Source organism: Podarcis erhardii (assembly GCF_964252035.2).
Source record: "Podarcis erhardii genome assembly, chromosome: 11".
NCBI classification, from domain to species: domain Eukaryota; kingdom Metazoa; phylum Chordata; class Lepidosauria; order Squamata; family Lacertidae; genus Podarcis; species Podarcis erhardii.
Window position 1 is genome coordinate 35,640,283 of NC_138501.1, and position 24,989 is coordinate 35,665,271.

General features: G+C 41.5%; 1 protein-coding gene across 3 annotated transcripts in view; it reads left to right on the forward strand.

Moving 5' to 3' along the window:
* Positions 1–24,989, forward strand: part of PDE4D (phosphodiesterase 4D) — a 627,484-nt gene that overhangs the window by 203,233 nt on the left and 399,262 nt on the right. The window lies entirely within an intron of this gene.

Consider the following 24,989-nt stretch of genomic DNA (forward strand, 5'->3'; position numbering starts at 1 on the left):
GGGGAAGTATCCCCCCAGGGGAGGGGAGCTTTAAGGGACGGGGGTCAATAGAAAGAGAGCATGGGGCGGGTGCAAGCATGGGAGAGACGGGAAGCCAGGGGTAATTGACAGGGCCGTAGGGGGAGAGGGCACGGGGGGGTATCGAGGGGGTCATTGGGGGGAGGTGGGGGGATTTGGGAGGCAGGCAGTGAGGGAGGAATGATGAGGCACAAGAGGGCCGCTGGATGTGGTGCTTGGAGTAGTGGGCACTAGCTTGGGCATTGGATGCGAATTAGAGTAGGGGTCTGGTTGATCTGGGCAATCCTTTGAGTTGTCTGTTGACCCCCAGATCTTTCTTGCCCATAGTAGGCCCAGGCTAAAAGGGGGTGGGGTAGAGGTAAGCGGGGTTGAATCCAAGCAAACTAGTTTCCCTTTGCCTTGCAAGTAAGGCAAGTATCTTTTAAAAGACTCAGGAACCAAGCACGTGGGTGAGTTGAGGTGGAACTGTGTAGTAATACTCCCCTGGTATCTGGTGCTGTGAGCAGGTCCACAGCAAAGGATCCATCTATCCTTCTCCATCTTCCCTCCAGTCCCCTCAACCGCTTCATATGCACACATCACTTTATGAAAACATTTCAAGGATAACCTGCTTTTTATTACAGCGAGTCCTCTGGGATTCCAGAGGGGTCTGAAAGGGATGGAGAGGCACAGTTCTGCACTCCCACACATGGTATCAAATTATTGGCGGTTAATTTGGTGGGAGAGCTTCATAAATCGACCCTTGATTAGATGCAGTTAATTGATTTCCAGAAAGAGATATGAAGCGGGGAAAGGGCTGCTGAATTGCTTCCTATGGAGTGAACTATAGGTTGTGTTGTTGTTGCTGCTGTTACATGGTGACTGACAGATCACAGAGTGACATCACTGTTTAAGAACAACTTCCTCTTGCAATCAGTCAGCAGGAGAGCTGCTACTGGCAGGCGACAACAGCTCCATTTATGATCTCTGACTTTGTTTGCAGTAAGCAGGTCCATGCCATTTTCTAGAGTGTACATTACAGAGCAGTAGAATGAGGGAAATGGGATATTAATTTTTCATTGGGGTAGCTGCCTTGATTTATATATAATCTGGGTTAACGTGCTCTTACAGCACTCTGCACAGGAGGCACAAATACCAGAGTTGACATTTCAAATTGCATCGCACGCCGCACACATCTCTGCTACAAACTCGTGACCTTGTTCATGGTGGTGTCATTGTGCCCCTCTGGTAAAGGGGGAAGCATCGCTTGGATAAGGCAATTCCCTAGCACTCTCTTTTTACGTTGCTATAGTCGTTTTTAAGATGAAACATTCAGTGATACAAAGAATCCAGTCCTTGTGGTTATTAGCATTAGTGATATCATGTTGCTGTTATTTCCCTCCTCCCCCAAACTGTAATTTCATATCTACATCACTAGTGTGATCTGTAGTGGGTCAGGGTGTCTGGTGGAAAAACTCTGAGAGAGACTTAACAAAGTCTAAATGCTGAGATTAGGCACACTGCTTAGTGCACACTCACCTAGGAGTAAGCCCTGCTGAACTCTCTGAGCCTCTCTCTTACTTGGAAATCTATGTGCATAGGATCATTCTGAAATAAATAAATGCTTTTATTAGAATTATAATTACATGGAGTTTAAACCTTCTGGGGACAAAAGAAGATTAATTGTGGAAAGCTTGTGACACAGTGCTTTCAAGAATAATCCATATTGGCTCTTAAACCAAGTGCTCAGTATTTTCTGCAGGTATTAATCCTCCAGTTAATGACAGCGTAATAAATTAAAATGTTGATATTTACTGTTTCTTTTGTCTTGTTGGAGTTTTAGAACTCAGTCCCTTTTCCAAATTAGGGCTGCAGGTGTGTTAGCCAGTGTGTGTCATTGACTTCATCTTCCTTTACGGCTCCATCTTTCACCAACTTGTAAAATAATGTTTGTTGTGTATAAAAATGAATTGATATTTATGGAAAACACATTTCAAAGGCAATACTCCTAACTTTGAAATGTAAAATGTACTCGCGCATTCAAGACACTCTATAAATTACACAAAGCTTTTCTCCAAAACTGAGACATTTTAAAAAATAATTTAAAACACACAGCATTTGGACTTCTTCAGATTTCAACCAGCAAAGGCATATTTAGAAGTTTCTTATGAGTCAAGGTGCTTTGTATTTTTTTATATTTTTAGTATAATTTATAACCTTTAATAAAATACCTTACTTTTTTAAAGTTGTACGATCATTTGCAGAAATGATCAGAATATTGTTCACCTTTTTTATGTCCTTCAGGACAAGCTGTTGAGTAGCATAAATTAAAATGGTTGTTTGTTTTGCTATAAATTCGTAAAAGAACAACCACATCCACACTCTGTATATAGTGACCTATAGAAATGACGTAGATTATATAGCTGTTGAAAAAATGCTATATGCTGATGACTTTAATCACTCAGGTGAGACAAGCATTCATTATGCATATAATAGCGAGGGGGAAAACTGGTTATGAGTTATTTTGAGGTCAAATGGAGCCTTCCACACATTTTGAAGAGTGCATCTATGATTTAAGTGTACACCTTAAAAAATCCAAGTGTGACTGTTGCAAACAAGTGTTTGAAAACTTGAGTATCATACTCGTATACTTGTCAGATAACTTAGTTTGGCTACACCATAAGAACTGAGTTAAGGTGGTGGAAAATATTGGTTTGTTTCTGAGAAAAGTGTGAAACAACCTTATAGAACAATTTAAGATGAAGTTGTCTGTGGAATTGTCTCCACCTGTTTGCAGAAAGTTCATTCCTGCACAAAAGCATTCTGCAAAGACACGGAAAGTAAAAGCCAAAAATGTTGAAATCTGAAGCAAATTAAATGGCAACATCTTAATGCATGTGATGACAAGGAGAAAAAATGTTGAACCTCAAATGCTTTAATTTGTTTTCATCACAAACAAGAACCAAGATCACTTCATGGGAGCTCCTTGTCATTAAATGGAATGTCTTGACTAAATAAATGTGCTTGGCATGTGCCCTGCACCCAGAGAGACAACGTTGCTACAGGTGGACTGCAGTCTACAGGCTAGAGGTTACCAGGATGGGAATGCAATGGCTATAGGTCTGTTTCTGATTCTGCTTCACTGGCATACCATCTTGAACTAGCAGATTAATCTCCTCTTGTCTCTTATTTTCTCACTCATAAACTTAAGTGGCTATGCTAAAACACATCCATTTGTAACAGGATGCATGTAGATTGCAAAATATATAATTGCACTTTAGCCTTGGGTAGAACTGGCATTGAAGAGTGTGCATTCTGTGTGCAGATTACTTTCAGTCCTAAACATATACAAAGCAACAGGATGTCTCTGTGTGACCGGGGACTTACTGAAATCTACAAAGCCTGCCTTTCCACATTTCCCCAATTTTGGCCAAATGATGGCGCCCCATAGATTTGTAAAAACAGTAGCTCTCTCCCCCCCCCCCCCCGGTAATTCAAGCACTGGCCATTTTAGTCAGATATATGAAGACACAACCTGGCTCCAAAGTAGTCCTTTCATGCTCTGCAAGCGTTTTTATCCAGCAGAGAGGCTCTTGCTTGTGAAAGGGGAAACAATTCAGCGATTCCCCTTCAGCCTCCTGCCCCAGCCAACTCAGATGCTGTTCTAGAGGGTCCTCAAACCTTCAAGAGCAGATTTGCAAGGGTGCAGAGGCTGTAGGGGACATTGGGGAATATCTGTCTCCCAGCCCCCCGGCAGGAGATTTCCACGAGTAGAACTCTACTCAGGGACTCTCTGGATCCAAACAAGCATTTGCATTATGCTGAACCTCTATCTACTGCAGTTAAAGCAGCTGAAGTTATTCCATGATTATGGGAGTCAACGTGGTACAGTGCTTACTGTGAAACAGGGCCTTGATCAGTGAGAAATAGATTCAAATCTCTGCTCAGTTACAAAGCATATGGGGCAGGGGGAAGGGGAAACCTTGGGCCAGTCACTCTCTCTCAGCCTAACCTACACTACAGGGCTGTTGTCAGAATAAAAGGGGGGAAATAACATGCATTGACCTAAACTCTTGTGAAGAAAATAAGGGATAAAGATTAGATAGGATTTTGTAATGGGCTAAATAAAATGAATACATAAGCTGTAATCCAATTGCACTCATATTTGGAAATAAACCCAGTAGATTTTGCACTGTTTACATGCTTCTGAGAAAAGCCAAACCACTATGCATTTGAATTCTGCATTTATTTTACACGCCAGACTTAGAATTCTGTTACAATGTGGGAGGTGTCAAATAACTCAGGCCCTTTTGATGGGCTTGATGTCTTAAATTCACGGTTTACTTAAGAAAGAATACTTGGTTTTAATAACATTTTGGTCAGACCTTCGTGATCACAGCAGAACAAAAATAATGTGGGAAGAAAATGGGTATATTCTTTGTGTAAAGAAGTCCTGCGTTTGACTCAGATCTAAGAGCCCACTTCGTTAGCAGTGCAGGGAAGGAGTGCTGATTTTCTAAAGCAATTCCTTCTCTGCTCATCGTTTAACCACTTAGGTATAATGCTCAGGTATGATACTGGTATGAGGCTCAGGACTTGGAAGGAGAAGCAAAGGAATGAGCCAGAAGGATAGGGATCCATGAAACTATATGCCTGCACAGAGCAGGAGTATTCTTTAGGGCAGTGATAGCCAACGTGGTGCCTTTGAGATGCTGTTGGATTTCAACTACCAGTGTTGGTGGGCGGGGGGAGGGACATGTCCATTAAGGATGACAGGGCACTTCCTCACCAACCTGAGTTTACCCATGACCAGCCCCCACCTGCCTACCTTTTTACAACCAGTTAAGCTGGATGCAAACTTTGTCCTCCTCGGTCTCAGTTTTGCCCTTGTAGAACTCAGCAGGAAGAAAGATGGGAACAAACCTATAATTAGTTGGCTGCACGTATCACTGGCTCTGGCTCCACCTACAAACTACATTGATAGTTGCAAGTTTCCTAATAACAAACATTTGTTAGTTGGCTTGTCCATCTCCTTCCTATGACCCATTTCCACCAGTAAAATGTTCAAAATCTTCCATGTTTACAAGAACCACCAAGGTAAAGAATAATGCTTTTCTTTGGCACAAGCATTAAGGCAAGGTAGAAATGCTGATGAAAGGACTTAATTTTTGCTTCTTGCTAGAATTCCCAAGGAACGAAAGTGGCATACAAAGATTAGATCAGCATAAATATGTTTGCTCAAGCGTATTCTCTACTGACGGCAGTGCGGATGGCAGTGTAATAATCCATTAAACAAACAGGGAGTCCACTTGATTCTGTTTGTGGTCTAGATAACTGTGTGGCCCAATCCTCTGTGTGTTTATTCAGAAATTAATCCCATTGAGTTGAATGAGTTCCAAGGAAATGTCTACTGATTGTAGCCTTGGTGGCCCTATTGATTGAATTAGTTTTCTTGTAGTACAGTTTCTGTAGTGTCTATTGTATTGTATAGTATTGTAGCATCTATTTCTAAGGGAACAAGAAAGGACGTGTTTCACTGTTTGTTTCTCCTGTTTCTCCTTGTCTCTCTATTGCTTTTCTGGTGGAAACTTGCTGTAAATATCTCCAGAAGCTCTAATGGTTTACAGTTCCTTTTCCATATTTTTACCATTGTTACTGGCACAGGTTCGGGACACAAGCTTAGGTGACATCACCTATGTACATGGGTTTGAAATGGAGCAGTCTTGGCTGCCAGATTCTCTACTCCCTGTGCTACCAAATCTGCTGACTCAAAGAGGGAACTATAAGCATATGTCACCAAGACTGGAATACTGTAGTCCTATATACGGCTGCCTTTAAAAACTATTCAGAAACTTAAACTGGTACAGAATGTAGCTGCCAGAATGCTTGTGGGAGGGGGCCAGTTCAAGCTTACTGATCATATTACACCAATACTTCCTGAAGCCTTGAATTGGTTTGGATCAGGTTATCTGAAGGATTGCCTGCATCTATTATGACCCTCCTCAGTCCCCCAAACTAGCCTTGAAGGTCCTGCTTTCTAGCCCAACATCAAGGTCTATCAGATTGCCACCTTCTCAGTGGCAACCCCACATTTCTGGATGCCCTCCCACCTTAGATATACATATGGCTTTGGGAACATCCTTAACAGCTTTTCCACTTTGTTCATTGTTTTATTAATGTGTGCTGTACATGCTGGCTGTTGGATGCTTAGGTTTCCTCTTCGAGTTTTAGGATTTCTTCAGTTGTATCTACATCATTGGGCTTGTTTTTCTGTTTCTGTAAGTTGCCTTGGGAGGGACTCCCCCCACCCCTTGCTAAAAGGCACTATATTAATTGACTGCCTGACTGCCTGAATGAATGAAGCCAGGTGCCTGCTGCTTTTGAGTGAAATCCAAGCAGGTGTCTGGGATGCAGAAGATAGCTGGTAGCAGGAGCTCTGGGCCAGGAACCAGTGACACAGTGCCTTGTAATGTACTGCTTTAGAAGCCTCCTGCACTCATTAGTCTATCTCTCTGCCTGCCCTTTATCTAGCCTAGCCTAACCCAACCTCATCTCAGAATGCTTACTCAGAAATAACTTTCTATCTTCAGTACCTCCATCTGAGATTAACTGGTTCTCTTGTAATTTACAACTCATCAACTGTATGCTTAGGGAGAGCCTAGACTTCAGTTTTTATGTGAATGGGAGCAGAGTTTTTAGGGACTCTCCTCATGTTCCAGCATTGGTATGCGCTCTCCTTGAGTGGTTTTGCCTGGCTAGAATGTATAATTGAACTCTGATAATGACTCTTACTTACCTGAGTGGGGGATAGAGAGGGGTGCATGAGTATGTGGAGAAACTAGCCTGCCATATGCAAAAATAATAGTTGCTCCATGCACCCACTGGCATGTGGCCCCAAGAAGGCAGTGTACCCCTCAAGTTGAAAAAGGTTCCCAAGTGAACACATGGCCTCCCAGAGATCAAGGCCTCTGCATTCTGCCATGGTCCTCTGTGGCTTAGCCCCAACCAGCATGAGACCAGGAGGACCATGCTGAGAACCTACATAGTGGCCATAAACTCCTCTGAGAACCTGCATGCTCACACCAAGTTTGTTTTGGTTTAATGTCATGTGAGAACTGGGCCTATATTTGTTTGATGCAATGGACGATTTCTATAACCACGATGCACCCTGCGTATTTTGTTTATTTTGAAATTCCTCTTATATCTGCTTTGAACAAGGTCACCTATATTTTAATAACTACCATTGCCACCCATTTAAAGGAAGCCTAATTGATCAATTATGTGTGTTTTAGTTGATTAACCACTCAATTAGATTTAAATAAATATGCACATGAGTAAAAATTGCTTTGAAGCAAAGGGAATAATTGGGGTGTGGGGATTGTATCTAAGGAAGTTATACACAGGGTAGATCCACTGATATTAATGGACCTAATTTAGTCATTTCCAAAGCTCCAGTAGGTCTACTGTGAGCATGACTAACACTGGATAGAAACCCCCACCCTTTGCTTTTTTAGATGAAGCACATGTGTTGGATCAGATATTGTTTTACAAAAGTCATTCCCTCCCCTGTGAGGAAAGAAAAAATCTTTTAAAGCTGATGAATGTCCTCTGCAGTTTTTAGAACTGCTTCCAGGGCTTTTTTCAGCCAGAACTCCCCGGAACTCACTTCTGACACTTGTCAGGTGAGCACCATTGCCATTCTAAGAGAACGAGGGAGGTGTTCATGATGAGTTCCAGCACCTCGTTTTCTAGAAAAATAGCACTGAGTATGCCCGTGACAAATAAGACCACCATCACCCCCCCAAAATAAATCTCCTGGCTGATTAATCAGGGAACCATATATTTTTAAGCCAATTGATCTAACTAATATGGCAAAACTCAGCTAACAATGGCTAAAGCTTTCATACTTCCCTGCTTTGCAGACTAGTTTGAACATTTTATCAAATACTGATAACTGAATTGGTTTGTGGTTTCAGTATGAACACATACTTCATTTCGTTTCACTTTATATATTGATTTACTGCTTAATACCAGAACAGTCTCTAAACAGTTTTCAAATAAATAGCATTTGTTATATGCTATAGTTATATGCTAGTGTATATACAATCTATATCTCAAACAATGAAACTAAAACACAGCAATACCAAGTAGTAGTAGTAGTAGTAGTAGTAGTAGTAGTAGTAGTAGTAGTAATCTTAATCATAATACATTTTGAGTCAGGCAAATAACTCAGTTGCCTGGCCACCAAGTAAGTACCTGTAAGAAGGATAAAAGATATATGTCTCTCGATATATGTCTCTCCCATTTTCCTCCTCCTTTCCTTTATGATGCTCTTCATGCCAAGGCTGGGGTTTTACAGGGCAGTTCACGGAACAATATTATGAAGTGTCTGATCAGCTGCCTTGCCTGGAAACTGTTCTATTGTTTTATGCCTAAATACTGGAGTAAGACATTTAGCCTACCTACTGCCTATGAATGCTTTTCCATTATTTTTTCCAGGACTAATTTATGAATAGTCATGGGGCAACACCCACAATTATTAAAGTAATATACATAAAGATCTTTTTTTATTAACAAAACTCACTGTTATAGTTTGTAGTTTAAGGGGTATGTAATATTTATTGAAGACATTAAAAACTGAAGGGCTATGAATGCTGAAGCAGTCAGTGAAAGAAAAGTTTAAATTAAAAGCAGTAATGTTCTGAAGTATCTGTGTTGGCTGCTTGAATCCTCTTTTATGGGCAGTTGAGTTCATCACATTAATGTCACTGCAACTGTTATTTCCCATCTCAGAAATATAAATGCAGACCTTTGGGGGCCTAATATTGCTTGTCACACAAGATTTTATTAAGGAAATTATTTTTATGGCACCGATTCATACAATGTAACATGGCACTGTGCAATAGTATATACAATAAAATAGTGCAAAATGATTTACAATGACTGTCTGAGCAAAAAATTGAATAGGCTTGTCGACATAAAACTGGCTTCAAGAGAAACCTGAAAATCAAAACTGAGGGTGCCTGCCCAATTTTTACTGGAAGAGTGTTCCACAGCATGGGACCACTAAATGTCTGGCTTTTAGCAGAGGCCAGTCAAGCTACTGAAACAGGATGACCCTTACATCCTCATGGTTCTTCACTGGCTCAGTGGCAGAGAATGATTTGACTCTCTTCCCCCTCCCTCATGGAAACCCTCTTTCTTTCCACCCATTGCCCATTGTGGTAAAAGGGTTCGCTCACCCTCCACCCCAGCGTAGGGCTGGCTGCAAGATACTCTTTGTCACTTACTCTGAGGTAAAACTGCCATTTTTATCCCTTTCTGGAACATGCAGGCAATTCAGGAAAATGGTCTACACTTGGCTTCTTTACAGGGCTTCCTTTACGCTCCATGAAACCAGGCTGATGTGTGCACTGACCTGGGTGAGGGTTGGGTAAAACCTATCAAGATTCACTTCCAGGGTTCCAGTGAAATGCATTTATTTAAGAATCAAGACATTCTGAAGTAGGAGATTGCTTTTTGAAAGAAAAGAAAATACTTAATTACCCAGCTAACCTTTATTTAACAGGAAACCTAAAAATAGAAGAGATTATGTTTCGAAGCACCTTACAAGCAGATGAATGGAAGACACCCTGGGTTTTTGTGGTTTCAGATGTTGGCCTTGACTCTCTGCCAGTCTCACAAAGAACCAAGAGAACTGGGGAATCCCAGACAGAGGGAGAATTCACATGCTTCAATTTGCTTGCAGCGGCCATTTCTTCAGGCTGATTCTGCACACACCCTGATTAACTGAGTCATTGGGGTGGAGAGAAGAGGCATAACTTTGGATGTGGAATGATGAAGAGGTGCAGGCTCATTTTCAGTCAGGATAATTTGTTGTGGGTGCCACACACACTGCACAACAAAATATAGACCATGACCTATTCTACTGGCTACAAAGGAATGCTTTCTTTCAGGGCCAATTTCAGTGAGGGGAGGGGACACTGTGGGTTCCAGAGAAGGTCTCTCCAGGCACATGAGAAAATAAGAGCCTGCTGGATCAGGCCAACAGCCCATTCTGTACCAGTGGTTACTGTGAAAAAAGCTGGTACTGTCACTGATTCTTTTCTCTTCTTTAGAAAGTTTTGTTGGTTTTATAATAAAACTACTTTGTTCAACTTTGGGGGGGAAACTGTAGAATGTTACATGCATACCTCAGTCACATATAAGAAGGCATACTGATCCAGGACACTGAGAATTAACTGAATGTATCACTGAATGTATCACCAGTGCTTTAACTATCCTTGGCATAGCCTCTCCATCAGTAAGTAGCTGGAGGTCTGACAACGACATCACTTCTATTTACCTAGCTAAGTTATGGGAACCATGCATTGTCAAAATGATTGTGTTTAGCATGATCCCCAATAACCCTTCTCTGTTGCGTTAGATGCTCAGAAAGAGCCAAGCTTCCCCTTGCCATCCTGTCAGGGATGGACCTTTGGGGTCTTTGCAGTGAGAAACGATCTCTAAGCAGACTGCAGTAAACAGCACGGCAGTTATGTCTTTCTGTGTAAGAGGAGGGTCTAGATCAGCGTCTAGTGACAGAAGGACCAAAGCAGGGTTTGGGCTCAATGACTTACCAATAATATTAGAAACAACCTCGAAAATACTCGGCCAAAACCCAGGGCTAATTCTGTGGGAGAGTTTCTCCTCTCCATGGATAAACTTGGTGAAATGGTTTGCTGCTCCCCCATTTTGTCTGCCCACAAATAGGCTGGATAATTTCAAGAGGCTGTTTCTGCACAGATCTACTTTAAATCTTCAAAGCAGATTGAATGACTCAGCTCAAAGGAAGGGGTGTTAGCTATACCCTGGATTCTCTGTTGATGACAATGGGAATAGAACTTTCTCTTGATTGTACTCTTATATATTGGCTGATACATGCAATCATATCCAATTGCCTGAATTACTAACCGTGTTGAGAACCCTGCTTGTCTATTGTTCCAGTTTAAATAATAACTTTGCTCAATTTTGTAGTCAAAAAGGAACCAGCAGATAAACTGATTTCGGTTGCTTCTGTTCCTGCCTGAGGCTTCAGCATCATTCATCATTTCCACTCAGTGATGACATTGATGTAAATATACTAACTGAATCACAAGTGAAATCCATAAATCTAGGTCTCGTTTCTCTAATGAGATTTCTATCACACCCTGGTACACTGTAAAATAGGAATGGATGTGAGGGAAAATGTACACTGAAAGGAGGTAAACACACACATAAAAACCCGCAGTTTCTTTGAAAAGTGAAACCTGTTTAACATGGAGAATTGTGTTTTAATCATTCCCTTTTAGTGTGTATAGGGTTGCAGCCTTATTGTATTGGCTCTATTCTTCCGGCATATTAACTGTTCCTTGGCTAGAGATAATTATACTCTGCAAGCTGTTGCATGCAATACATGAAGGGTATTTTGTCTTCTTTTCTTCATGCGGAAACTCCTGCAAACTGAATTGATGACATCACAAACTTTATTCTTGAGACCTGGGAGCCTTCACAGTGTAATGAACAACCTCTCTAGAAAGTCAGCTCTCCAGGAGCTGGCATCCTGGGTCCTACTTTCATCCAAACTAAAGAAGAACAACATCTATAGGTCAGTTTATTACTGTGATGAAGCAGGAAATTAATTGCTCAGTTGCGACAAACTGACCGTATACTCAACATTCTAAACTGAGTGGATTTGCCGGGGTGTGTGTGTAGATAAATTCCATGCTGTAGCCTGAGAAGAACGGGGAACCTTCCTAAATTATAAACTCACCTTTTCATTAATCATTTTTCTGAATTAGATTGCAATCCCAAGACGTTTACTTGAAAGTATTTTTTATTAAAATCAGTAGGACTCACTGCCAAGTAGGTAAATGCACTTAAAATCATGGCGTGAAGCGAATTGATTATTTCAGAAGCCACTTTCCTTTGCTGTGTCCTCAGGATCTGATGTGTCATTAGCATGCTTATACACTCTGTCCTGTCTATTGGCAGAGGATTGGTAGAGGATAGGTAACTTGCAAGAGTATTACCAATTTAATACCATGAATAATCAAAAGAGGAAGCAAAAGGTTTTAGTCTCCTCATGCTGAACCTGAGGAGGAGAGGGCAAGGAGCAGCTAGCAAGCCTGACTCTAGCATAGGCACATTCCAGTCATCACAAACCATCATTTATTATGATGTCTGAATTCAACCAATCTGTCAATATACATTTCATCTCCTTGGGGAATCATTGCTTTGGTGGCTAACGAATGCATCCAAATAGAAGAAATCAATTCTATTCACAGTCAAATAGAAGAGGGCTTTATGCTGAAAGTTTCTCTGGCATCCCTGGAGTCCTTTACAGTCCTTAAGTTCACTTAAGATATGGACTGTGTTTTTAAAAACCCAGTGCATGCTAATAATCTTTAAAAGCTAGCCATGTTTTATTCCTTTTTGTAAAGCACCTCTTCTCATATTTTAAAAGTAGCTGTCATTTGCTAAGCGCTACCCAGCAGTGATGGAACAAGCACAGCAAGTACAGAACTGGCATGCATAGACTACCAGCACAATCAGCTGGTATTAATACAATTCCCCCTCTACCCAATTATAAATCTTAGCCTGCAGGCATATCACACTGGGCAATGAGGCACTCAGATTTCATAGGAGCAATACGCTAAGACTAGGATTGGTTTTACTTGGATAGAAGACCACCAAAAGAGACATATTTAAAGGAATATGCAGTGTGCATGGCTGCACTAAAAATGGGAGGAAATAAAGATTTTAGAACCGTTTCTTTACGTGGGTTTCAAGGGCTTTCCTGTTGATATCAAGCCTAGTGTCTGGACTCAGCATGTACAGGCAAATGCCATGACCCACAGAGACTAGACAGCTCACCATTACTGCTGGCCTCCTTTTTATCCTGCCCCCCCAACAGCCTGGCACAGCAAAAAAGAGGTGCCACATGTGGAGGCTGCAACTGCCACTATCTGAATTTTCACAGCATGTCTCTGGAACCAAGTGTAGGGCCCAGAAGCATTCTGGGAAAATTAGCAAGGCAACCGCTACAGGCATCTCACTCAGTGTTCCTCTTCAGAGCACTGGACTTCACTGCCACACAACCCTCCACTTCCTGGTAAGCTATCTTATTTGAAAGGGAGGCTACTACAGTGGTGTTATGATTATAATTGAAATGATCTCACCACAATAATAATGTATGCATCAGAGTAGTTGTACATAAGAGCTCTTCTGAAACAGATCAAAGACCAAAAGCGGGATAAGAAGGCAGAGTCTTCTCTATTGGTTGCTGTCCAGCAGCTGGTACTCAGAGGCATTCTGTTTCTGAAGTTGGAGACTGTGTGCAACCTTCATGGTTAGTAACCATGTATAGATAATCCTCTATGAGTTCATCTAATTCAGCGTTCACCAATCTGATGGGAATTGTTTGCAGACTGTTTGCATATGCATGTTTGAGTGAATATCAGAAATGTGGTGACTTTCAGCCCTGAAGTTGGTAACCATACTACTAACCAAATTTAACATCATTTTATGACATGCTAAAAAGTAGATAGTGCATGCAATGGCACATCCAACACAGTCTGAAGTATCTAGAACTCAGATTGAGGCTGGAGAGGGCATGTGTGCAGCCATGCTACAGAACTAGTTTACACAACTCTATCTTCTTTTTAAGCAGCTATCTCATGTAATCAAAAGCATCCCGTGAACAAACCACGTTTTGGTTACATTTTTCAAGACTGTATTGTTACAGAATTGTGGTCTGGAGGTTACCTGTTATTTTATATCTGTAAGATGAGATTCTGTAGAAGGAAAGGCAGCTGAAGTGGTGAAGCCAGTCTCCTTGTTAAGTTCATGGCTTATAGCCAAGTTTGACAAGTTATTTGCTTGACTAAAGCATACAAGTGACTGGTTGCCACAGAAACTATTAACTGGAGCTGCTTCTGTTGGATAAAAGAGACCTGATTTGCTCTCTGCACTGAATCCAAAGCTATGCTGTGACAGAAAGCTAGGCTAGACCAGAGTCTGGTGATGCAGTGCAGTGGAATTCCACCAGAGTGGAGTAGCTTAGAAATGCTGAGCTGGAAACCTCATCCTGATCGGCTGTGGGTATACAGCTAGCCAGAGGGGATGAAGACAGCACTTTGGGGGCGGGGGGAACAGCAGAGAGAGTTAGAGAGCTGGGGAAGTTGAGTGTTGGTTCTGGTGTTCAGCTGGTTCTATAGCTCCTGAGCTGTGTGTGTAAAATCTACTCTGAGGAGAAGGAAGCCTCTGAGCTTAGATTGAAAGACAGTGATCGGTGTCTTTTAAGAATATTCAAACAAGAGAAAACTGGAAAGCTGAGTTGGGGACGGGAGAAGTACAGGTGTGAGGAAACACTCTACTTGGGTCTCATTTCAGTCAGAAGGGGAGTGATCTTCTGGAAAGAGAAGAATCTCAAATCAGGACTGTGGAACTGGTGTCCCTCCAGATGTTGGATTTCAGCTACCTTCAGCCCCATGGCCAATGCTCTTGATGATGGGAGTTGCTGTCCAACAACATCTGGAAGGCAACAGGTTCCCCATTCCTTTTCGAAATCAAGGTAATAGATTGGGCAGGGGAATATGTGATTATGCATTGCCAATATTAGTAGTTTTTAATTAATGGTGCTGTTGACTATATATCTAAGAGCACAACCTTTAACTTTAGGCATAGTTGTATAGTTTATGGCTTTCTATTTTGCTGCTTTAAGAAAGTTACGGGTTGCCCAGAGGACATGGTTAATGGGCAGTCTATACATGCAGCATCATCTGAGGCTGCCAATAAAACAAAACAGGTTTTGAGTCAGAAATCAGCCTCTCTTTGTCTGTCTACCAGCTTCTTGGAATCCAGAAAATATAGCTTCTGCTAACTGAAAACTGAAAACCCTTAACATGGCTTTCTATGTTTATAGGATATTTGTCTGCACATCTCTTGACAAGGGCATGACCTGCTTTAGGAACAGTCTCCTGTTCTAGCATATAGGGCAGAGCTTGTCTTATCTATTCCATAGACATGGTTTTGAGGGTGGATCTGCTGACTGAGCCATTGGAAGTTGCAGTCCGAAACATGTTTGTGAAGAGTCTCTGTGGCAGATCTTAATAACCGGGCAGGTATATGTGGGAGGAGGTGATCCTTCAGGCAATCTGGCCACAAGCCATTTCAGGCTTTAAAGGTTAATACCAGCCCTTGGAACTGGGCCCAGGAACAGTCTAAGCTGGAAGTATTTCACTCATTTTATGTCCTTGATTGCAATTCTATATTCTTTGCATTAATTAGCAAACTTACTTTCTTGGTTAAGTAAACTTGTTCATTCTGATCAAGGGGCATTCTAATTCATCCTTTACTTGTCTCCATTTGTTCTTTCAGCCAAGTTAAATGAAGAGTTTTTGTAGGACTGATAGGTGGTTAGAGATTGAAATATTGAAGAATTGTAATAACTTGCTACCTGACCTAGATCTCTCAAATGAAGCAACTGTCCATCTCCATAATGTATTAAGGATCTACTTCTCTTTAACCTAGCAGATGATGGCAGATGCTGCTTTTACCCAATAGCTACAATCTGCTTGTCATCTACACCCATTCTCTCTTCACTTCTCTATGTATAAATGATAACTAATACTCGTATTAAGTTCCTCTAGCACCTGGTGTGGGAAATCTCTAGGGTTGCAAGGGGCCTTTGGCCTAATTGCTGAGGTCCTCTAGAACAGTGTTTCCCAACCTTGTGCCTCCAGCTGTTTTTGAACTACAACTCCCATCATCCCTGACTAGCAAGACCAGTGGCAAGGGATTATGGGAATTGTAGTCCAAAAACAGCTGGAGGCACAAGGTTGGGAAACACTGCTCTAGAACATCAGAGGAGTTCTGTTAGATCAGACTAAAGTTCATTCTAGTCCAACACCCTGTTCTCATAGCAACCAACTAGATGCATAAGGGAAGGCCCCAAGGAGGACCCAAGTACAAAAGCACTCTCCCCACCTGCAAAGATCAATTCAGATCTCTTGAAAGAACAATATGGGTCTCTCCCAGCAAAAGGGCAGGGCAGAAGGACAGACCTTCCAAGTTTTCCTATTTTCCAGGGACAGTCCTGCTTTTCATTAGGACGTTCCTATTTTTCATTGGAGAAATGCTGGAGGGAGAAATGTTGGAGGGGACGTCTCTATTTTCATTGGAGAAATGTTGGCTGATATGGAAAAGACAGAGAGGTGAGGGAGAAAGGAAAGGAAATGCTCTCCTCTGCTCTTAACCTGCTCTAGCCCATCTCTGCTCTAACCTGTATTCATTATTATTGGTTTGTTCTTAGTGCTTTTACTGGACTTGATGTGTGTGGTTTTGTGTTACTGCCGCTTCTTATCTGTTTTTCATATTAGAGATTCATTGTTTTTTAAGCTTATTGCTGTTAATATTTTATATTAATCATTGGAAGTTGCCCAGGGTGGGGTAGGGTTTCCCCCAAAAGGTGGCTTATGGAAAAATAAACACCCTTAGCTTTTATATATGTATATTAGATATATATTTTTGGAAAATTCAATAAGCACATTTTTATATAAATATAAAAGGTATATCTAGTCCTAAAAACAAAGCTGGATCCAACTGGACAGTCATTTAAACCAGATGATCTTCTGGGATACCAGGTTCTAAGAGGAGGAAGGAAAGAGGAATATATAAAGGGCTCCTTGGATGCCACAATTATTTATCCATCTCTCTAGTTCATGCAACTATTGTCTCAACTGTCAAATGCTATCAAGTGTTGACTGCTGCATGTCAAACACTGTTTAGTACTGATTGTTGTGGCATGCCAGCTGTCAGGTACAATAGCAAAAACTGGCATATGCCGATTGCCAAGGCTGAATATCAATTGTTTGCCAAAATTCTGCAGAGCCATAGAAGATTTTTTCAGACATACACTGTTCAGAAAGCAGTTTGCAGGATAGACAATACAAACAAACAAACAAACAAACAAACAAACAAACAAACCCATAACAATACATTACAATACAACATTATCATTTCAACTGTAACAGTTCATTTAAAACAGAGCTTTCCAAACTGTGTGACACGGCATGTTAGTGTGTCAGCTGCAATGTATAGGTGTGTCACGTGAATGCTTCCTGCACTCCTCCTGGGGCTAGAAAGGGGTTAGTTTAACCTCCAGTTTGCTAGTAAAAATGAATTGCTGTGTTGCAAAATGATGCATGTCTAAAAAGTGTGTCACCAGCATGAAAAGTTTGGAAATTTTAAATGAGCATAAAGCACACACAAATAGAGGTCAGTTAACCATATGAGAGGGACACGGGTGGCTCTGTGATCTAAACCACAGAGCCTAGGGCTTGCCGATCAGAAGATCAGCAGTTTGAATCCCCACGACGGGGTGAGCTCCCGTTGCTCGGCCTGTGCTCCTGCCAACCCAGCAGTTCCAAAGCACGTCAAAGTGCAAATAGATAAATAGGTACCGCTCCAGCGGGAAGGTAAACGGCGTTTCTGTGCGCTGCTCTGATTTTCCAGAAGTGGCTTAGTCATGCTGGCCACGACCCCGAAGCTGTACGCCGGCTCCCTCAGACAATAAAGCGAGATGAGCACCACAACTCCAGAGTTGTCTGCGACTGGACCTAATGGTCAGGGTCCCTTTACCTTTTTAACCATATGAGACATACATTAAGAAATCCATTCAACAATTCATAATGAAGAGTTCTTGCAATGAAATATCTTGCCCACAAGGAGCCAACAACAAAAGAGTGTGTGTGTGGGGGGGGTTAAATTAACCATGAGACACTTCAGACAGGCCACCCTTAAGCAGAAAGCGATCCAGGGTTCCAGCTCCTGTGGCAGCAAAGAGGGCCCCCATCCTCATGGCAACTCTCCTTTTACACTGCCTTGAGATTCCAAGAAAGACAAAATGGAAAAATCATCAAACCCTGCAGGGAGAATTTGTGGGGCATTATTTCAGTCAAAGCAACCATTCATGTTGGGCACGTGTCAGATGGGCACATGAAGGGGCTGAGGTTCACAGAGCTTTCCTGTAAAATTTGCTACATTTTACAGGAAAATCTAGCAAATCTGTGAGATCACTTCCTTTGTCTGACTTGGCAGGAAGCTGTAACACTGCATCTGGCCTTCCTTCCTGGGCAGCCTCCTCTTTCTTCATCATGCTTTCAAAGTGACCACAAGTGCATGTCAGAGCTCTGCAGCTCAGGCACCGTTCTTGAACTTACATTTTCTCCTTTTGTAACTTAGATAGTTCTTATAAACCCACCTTCATCTTGTTACTGTAGTTGCTGCTTTGAGATCTAGATTATGTAAGTAAATACTACTTTTATTTCTTCACAAAACAATGTGTATGTGATTGTTGTTTTTATGGGATAGAAAAGGGGTAATACCAGCAGAATCCAGTCTGGCTTAAAACGTCCTGGGCTTTTGCTTCTAGAAGTTTAAATAAACATTGTCTTAACTTCCAAGTTTAAGCTGCAAAGGATGGTACCCTGCAGATCTCACCAACACAAGCAAGGAAGGATAATAACTAAACAATATATCCTCTCCTAGTGTCTAAATCAATTTCTACAGAATTTGGAATGGAAGTGGGATTCACTTCTGCCTTATTCTGTCTATTGAATCTGTGCCCAGGTCCCGATTTCCCTTTCATTTTACCTTTTTCTCTAGCCTCAAGCTAATCAACACTGATTAACCCCAAAGAACTGGACTTGCCCCCCTCCCCTGGCTTGTTTATAACCAAGAATGATCACTAACTTTCACAGCCAGAGAATGACATATCACAAGCCAAGCCCTGGAACATCAGCCCAGCTTTCATTGCACTGTGTACACAAACGTCCTCCCCTCGCAGTTCAAAACTTTAGAAAATGCTTAATCAAATCCTTCATTGACATGTTCAGTATTTGCCATGCTCTGCCAGTTTTGTCAATTTTGCTCATGGGTGGCCACATTTTTAGCCAGACATGCAACAGGATATATTTTCCATCCTAATAGAGGCGAATGATGAAAATACATAGAATTCAATATATATCCTAATGGCCTGAGCACATCAGCAAGGGGGAATGATGCTTACAGAAATTATTTGCACCATCTGTGCCTTTTTGTGTCTTAGTTTTCATTGGAAATCTTTCATTGCCTGTTGCTTAGGCCTATTTGTGTGTGTGTCTGTGCTTCTGCACTACAATGGTGTTTTGTTTTGTTTTGTTTTGTTTTGTTTTTGTTTTCTTTTCTTTTGTATTGTTACGGAAGGGTAATTGCTCAGTGGTGAAGCAAATGTGCTGCATGCAGAAGACCCCAGCTTCCATCCCAGGCATACCTGGGCCAGGTTGAGAAACTTTCCATTGGAAACTCTGGAGAGTTACTGCCAGTCGATCTAGGCCAGCTTTCCTCAACCTGGTGCCTTCCAGAAGTTTTAGACTACAACTCGCACCAGCCCCAGCCAGCACAACCATGGGCGAGACTGGGGAAGGCTGGGACCAGGGAGAAGAGTCAGTGGAAGAAGATTGGAAAAAATTTTAAGTATATCTTCAAAAATATTGTAAAATTAAGGACTGTTAGGAAGATGTTGGAAAAAGAAAATTAGATGGTTTTGGTTGAAATGACACAAAGGACTAAGTAAAGACGAGTTGAGAAATTGATGAAAAGAGAGGATGTTAAATTGTAATATGTTATGTTAAACTACTTAAATGAAAATAAGGTTGGAAGGATTTGCTGAAACAACAATCTGAATTAGAATACAAAATTGGGAGGTGAGAGGAGGTCAAGAAAATAAGTAAAGGAAGAAAGTTATGCAAAGGATTAATTAGTTTTTTCTATTTTTATCTTTCTTTTTTGGTGTTGTTATGTTTTTTTGTATTTTGTATTTTGTAATTTTCTCTTCTTCTTTTTGTTATTTTTAAATTTTGAATAAATATTATTATTAAAAAAGAGAGAGAGAGACTGGGGAAGGCTGATGTAGGCAGCACTGAGTTAGATGGCCCAGTGATCTGACAACAGTAGAAAGCATCTTCCTATGTCACTTCTTTCCACCAGTGCTTGAAACGTCCCTGCATTGATGCATTTTACCACATTGTGAGAAATCCACTCTTCTTTCATCAGAACAGCCTCTTATTGATATTTTACCTCTACTTAACTGCAGCTGTTCATATCCTCGCGACGGGGTGAGCTCCCGTTGCTCAGTCCCTGCTCCTGCCAACCTAGCAGTTCGAAAGCACGTCAAACTGCAAGTAGATAAATAGGTACCACTCCGGTGGGAAGGTAAACGGCGTTTCCGTGCGCTGCTCTGGTTTGCCAGAAGCGGCTTAGTCATGCTGGCCACATGACCCGGAAGCTCCCTCGGCCAATAAAGCAAGATGAGCATCACAACCCCAGAGTCGTCTGTGGCTGGACCTAATGGTCAGGGGCCCCTTTACCTTTAACTAGCAGCAAAGATTTGATGATGAGAATGTAACAGTGAACTGGATGCTTTTTTTGTGGAGGGGAGAGACTGAAGTGATTCTGAACACAAAATGAAAGAGGTTGCTGGGGTCCCCCGACCCCACTTCCATGAGAAAATAAAGAAAAAGCTTAATCATTCTGCTAGTTTCAATTGCTAAGAAATTGATTGTCTCATACATGGTATATAAAACCAACAGCTCTTAAGGATGTTGCTAGGTAGAGTGATTTTGATTGAAAAGGGGAGCATGTTTGTTTGTTAAGCTATATGGATACAGCCCTTCATAGGACAACTTAAAGGAGGCACAGTGGGCGTCAGCAGGATACACATACGCCTGCCCACTCCCACCCCTGCCCTGGCCTGCCTCCTTCTCATGGTGAAAATGGCATGCATATTAGCTGTTGCACATGACTTGAGCATGTGCAAATGGAGAGTTGCCTGTACCATAAAATAAGGCAATATATAAAACCTAAGAACCACTGTGGGTGGTGGTCAGCTAAGTTTTCCTCTGGCCCATTAATTTCAGTGGGTCTACTCTGAGGAGAACTCAGTTGAACACCATGCTATTTATTAACTTTAAATTCCACACAGGGTGGAATTTAACATCGCACTATTAAGTTAACAAATGGACTTGTATGAGAGAGAGAGAGAGAGAGAGAGAGAGAGGGAGATTTGTATCTTTCTAAAATGAGTAACTTCATCTTGTAGTGATGGCTGCTGGTTTTTCTTTTTAATTTTGCTATCACCTGAGATCTGCTCCTCACAGAGCAATTGGGGTTATTCGTCCTATTAATATTAATTCCGGCTTGCAGCTTTACTTGTTTTGGGAGCCTTTGGGAGCCACAAGGTGATGTATGACACATATTTAATCTGGGGACTTATAGTTATTTATTTATTTTAATGCATTATGTCTATTCATGCCCCTCTCCAATCCGGTTTAGGGCCTGATCCAGCACTTCAGAGCAGCCCCAGGCCAGATCCAGCCCTGAACTGAATCAGGGGCCTTGCATAGTCTTTAATTAGGATTTAAAACTCTAATTAAACACTTTGTTAATTAAACATTCAGTTAGGAGGGCAGGGAGAAGGAGACACACACAGGCAGTGTATTCCCCTCCCCCCTATTTTACTCTCACAACTACCCTGTGAGGTAGCTTAGGCTGAGAGATGGTGCCTGGCTCAAAGTCGCTCAGCGAGCTTCATAGCTGAGTGGGGATATGAACTCTGCTCTCTCAGGTCCTGGTGCTGCAGTCTTTTAATGCAATTGGGGGGGGGGGCAGGCGACCCTACTTTCTCTTCTTCCCAACTTCATCAGTGCCATAGCAATATATTGCTACTGGCCACCCCAATTTCTGCTGAGCAGTAGCAAGAGATTCCAGGGGTCTTGACATTTAACCAGGGTTTGTGTTTCCTTGGATAAAATGAATGTAGAGATTGGGGAGGGGGGTGTCTACCCTCCCAAATTCATAACAATATTTTCATGCCATCCTTTGGTCTGACTTGTTTTCTGCAGTTTGGTGGTGTGGAGTCATAGTTTTGCATGAGACCCGTTCTTTCATTTTCTGGTGTAGTCAAATTCATGCAGCTTTAATTCTGAAAAAGAAGTTGCTTCGTGCAGAAAAGAGTTGCGCGCTAGTCATGTTCCTGTTTCTAGATGAGTAATGCAACCCTGCGTTTGCCGCCAGATGTGCTATGATTTCACAGCCTACTGTTAGTTGCTGAGATTAAGGAAGTATCTCCTCCTGGGCTGCTTTGGGATGAAGGGCTGGATATAAATTTCATAAATAAACAATAAATAAATCAGTAGCTCCCTGCTTCCTCAGAACTTCAAGGTAGGATAGCACTCTGTGCCTAGGGATGGGGGAATTTGTCAAGTTCACTCAGTTTCTTATTTTTCCAGTCATCAGTTCTCCACATTCTCATATCAGTTTGCCTTTTAAAAAAATAGTATTCATGAAAATTCATCAGCATTTGTACCCAATTTTGCCTAATATACACATTTTTGCAGACCAATTCCCCCCAAATATTATGCACTGTTTATGTTATTTTCACAATAAATGGGCATTTTATGTTACCCCAGTGGATGCGTTTTTGTACACATTACTTTGCAAAATTTGAAGAAGTGCAAATATATTTCAGGTCATATCTAGTATCAGACAGTGAAAATTAGGTAGGTTTGCTTTTCAGTGTGAACTGAATGGAATTTTGCCCCCCTCCCTGTATCTTGTTTCTTTTAGAAGTGTAAACAGTAAGGGAACAGAGCTGTTCCTCTCCTTAGTGGTGTCTAAACTGTTAAACATTTTATCGATCAAAGCACAACTGTCTATTTTGCTACTGGCTTTTTAGCACTCATTCTAAAAGTCGTTTTTTTCCAAAGGATTTTTTTTCTATTATGTTGGCTCATGTTTCATGAAGTTGCTTTATATTCTGCTGAGACTTACATTTACATTGTGGGAAGAGGTGGGGGAGCTTAATTAGACCTTGTTTCACAAAATTCATTCACAAAATGAATTTTTAACTTCAGCTTTGGGTTTAAAGGGATTATTGCTGTTTTTAAAAATGTAAGTGCTAGCACACTGGCAGAAGACATGAAAAAGCCCCCAACAGAATTTTAAAGGTAATCCCTTTCAGTTCTGTCCCGTTCATTCGTGTTATGTGTATTATCTCTCTCTCTCTCTCTCTCTCTCTCTCTCTCTCTCTCTCTCTCACACACACACACACACACACACAACACACACACACACACACACACACAGCTGCCAACCGAGGATAAAACTTCATGCCTGTGATGAAGTGGATTATGGTCCATGAAAGCTTATACCACAATAAGTTTAAGGTGCCCCAAGACGTTTTGAATGTTTATATCATATAGGTTCACCATGGCAAGGATAGCATGCTGAATCCCAGAGGGCAAATAAGATCCACATTATAAAGGAGTCAGATTAATTAATTTTTGTGCTGCTATGGCTTATATTGCTGCATCAGTACAGTATAAAAGAATGTTGACTGGAAGCAAACACAGCAAAGAGTCTTGTAGCATCGTAAAGGCTAAAACATTTATTGTGGAATTCACTTTCACAGACTAGAGTCCACTTCATCAAGTTTGTACCATCGTAAAGTTGTTCGTCTTTAAGGTAGTCTGCTTTTGCTGCAGCGGAGTAACACAGCTGCCCTGCTAGAGAAAGTGAACTTGTTTGAGAAATGCTAGTTTCTGTGTTTATTTGGAAAAACAATAATCTGTGATATTCTTTCCATTATACAAAATTTTGAGCATCTGTCAGGCAGCACATCTCAGTGGCAATTATGACTCCCCCAACTATATGGTAATATTCTAGAATGTTTCCCCTTAAAACACAGACTTACTGCCCCAAAAGTCAATCCCTCCCTCCCCCTGCCCCCATGTTCACAAAATTATCTTTATTTAGCTATGTGCTGGATTCTAACAAAGCAGCAAAACCCATGCTCACATTCAGATCAAAATGCACATGCTTTGATCTCTTCCACTGCTGGTTTTAATTGCCTTTATATGTTTTTAATTATTTTTCTTGATAATTTCAATATTTCTCCTAAGCTGCTTGGAGGTTTCATTGCAATCAAGTAGCATATAAGTTTTGCTGATCAGTTAATTAAAGTGCTCTTCCTCTGCCTTGCTCTTTTTCAATAGGATGCGCATTTAGGTGTAAGACGGCATCAACCTGGTTGTTACAGCAATGGGGATGCATTCTCTCTTCTGCACAACTTCCACCTGCCCTGTGGGAAGTTTCACAAGGGAAGGGCCATTGTTCAGTGGCAGAGACCATGACTTGCATACAGAAGGTCCCGGGCCCCAATCCTTGGACTCTCCAGTTGCAAAGGTCAGGGAGCAGATGATAAGAGTGGCTAGGGAAAACCAACCAGATGGGCGGGGTATTATTATTATTATTATTATTATTATTATTATTATTATTATTATTCCCCAGGAAATCTACTGCCAGCTGGATGTAGGCAATGGGGTTGGGGCTGGACTATAAATAACTTACCTGGTTTGAGGCAATTTCCTATATTCATTTCTTTGCAAAGGAAAGTGTCAGGGCGGGGGGCGGAAATGTGAAAAGCAGGGAGCTTGTTTTGGCAAAATGCTCATGAAATCAGCCCCCGCCCGCCCCTGTCTCAGCTCAGCAGTAGTTCTATCCCCAAGCAGTCATCTGTGTTTAGGAATCCCAACTGGAGAATATACAAGTTCACATTTGCTCTTATGCATGAATTCACTTTGCCCTCCGGTAGTAACCTCAACACATTTCTCTACAAGTGCTATTCGGTAAAAGGCAAGATGATCAGTGCAGCTTCATTCAGGCACCAGGAAAGAGAGCAGGAAGGGATTTTCAAGGCAAATTTCAAGACAAAGCCAGTTTTTCTTTTGCTTTGTTCTGGATGTGAGCAGGCTGTTCTAGCTGTACCCCAGTGACCTAGTTCTGGGGGACTGATCTAAAGTAATGCTTTCCAGGGGGTAGGATAATGGAAGCAATTTACCCCCTCCCTTGCATTCTTTTACATTTGCTTTCAT